General features: G+C 51.8%; 2 non-coding genes and 1 pseudogene across 2 annotated transcripts; all 3 read right to left on the bottom strand.

The window, feature by feature from the left end:
* Positions 1–230: 230 nt before the first annotated feature.
* On the bottom strand, positions 231–349 carry LOC119346050. Its single transcript, XR_005167325.1, has one exon. It is a non-coding gene; the product is annotated as a 5S ribosomal RNA (ribosomal RNA).
* A 297-nt stretch (positions 350–646) lies between these two features.
* LOC119346051 lies at positions 647–765 on the bottom strand. Its single transcript, XR_005167326.1, has one exon. It is a non-coding gene; the product is annotated as a 5S ribosomal RNA (ribosomal RNA).
* A 297-nt stretch (positions 766–1,062) lies between these two features.
* Positions 1,063–1,164, bottom strand: LOC119346052 (annotated as a pseudogene; the record flags this gene model as incomplete).

Raw genomic sequence — 1,164 nt, 5'->3', positions numbered from 1 at the left:
AATGCTTTGGCCGCTCCCTCTCAACTACGGAGACGAGTTTAACGCGGTTTCCACCCCTCCCTCTCAACCGCACCAGTGCACGCTTGCCGCGCCACAACGCCGACGCTGGACCCGTGAATCGTGAGCACCCAGCTATGACTTACCGCACTCGTGCAAAATAATAAAACACGGTAAATATATTACTTACACGTGCGTTTTGTTTTGCAAGCGGCGCGAAAAAAATTAAAAAGGGAATGCAACACGAGGACTTCCCAGGAGGTGACCCATCCTAGTACTACTCTCGCCCAAGCACGCTTAACTTCGGAGTTCTGATGGGATCCGGTGCTTTAGTGCTGGTATGATCGCATCCGACATGTTACCCCGGTCTTCGTCCCTTATCCTTGCCCCTCCCAGCTCCACTACAAAGACGATTGTACATTGCTTTGGCCGCTCCCTCTCAACTACGGAGACGAGTTTAACGCGGTTTCCACCCCTCCCTCTCAACCGCACCAGTGCACGCTTGCCGCGCCACAATGCCGACGCTGGACCCGTGAATCGTGAGCACCCAGCTATGACTTACCGTACTCGTGCAAAATAATAAAACACGGTAAATATATTACTTACACGTGCGTTTTGTTTTGCAAGCGGCGCGAAAAAAATTAAAAAGGGAATGCAACACGAGGACTTCCCAGGAGGTCACCCATCCTAGTACTACTCTCGCCCAAGCACGCTTAACTTCGGAGTTCTGAAGGGATCCGGTGCTTTAGTGCTGGTATGATCGCATCCGACATGTTACCCCGGTCTTCGTCCCTTATCCTTGCCCCTCCCAGCTCCACTACAAAGACGATTGTACATTGTTTTGGCCGCTCCCTCTCAACTACGGAGACGAGTTTAACGCGGTTTCCACCCCTCCCTCTCAACCGCACCAGTGCACGCTTGCCGCGCCACAACGCCGACGCTGGACCCGTGAATCGTGAGCACCCAGCTATGACTTACCGCACTCGTGCAAAATAATAAAACACGGTAAATATATTACTTACACGTGCGTTTTGTTTTGCAAGCGGCGCGAAAAAAATTAAAAAGGGAATGCAACACGAGGACTTCCCAGGAGGTCACCCATCCTAGTACTACTCTCGCCCAAGCACGCTTAACTTCGGAGTTCTGATGGGATCCGGTGCTTTAGTG

The sequence above is a fragment of the Triticum dicoccoides genome, unplaced genomic scaffold, assembly GCF_002162155.2.
Source record: "Triticum dicoccoides isolate Atlit2015 ecotype Zavitan unplaced genomic scaffold, WEW_v2.0 scaffold37692, whole genome shotgun sequence".
NCBI classification, from domain to species: Eukaryota; Viridiplantae; Streptophyta; class Magnoliopsida; order Poales; family Poaceae; genus Triticum; species Triticum dicoccoides.
Note: the sequence above shows the minus strand (reverse complement) of the source record. Positions and strands in the feature narration are given on the sequence as shown.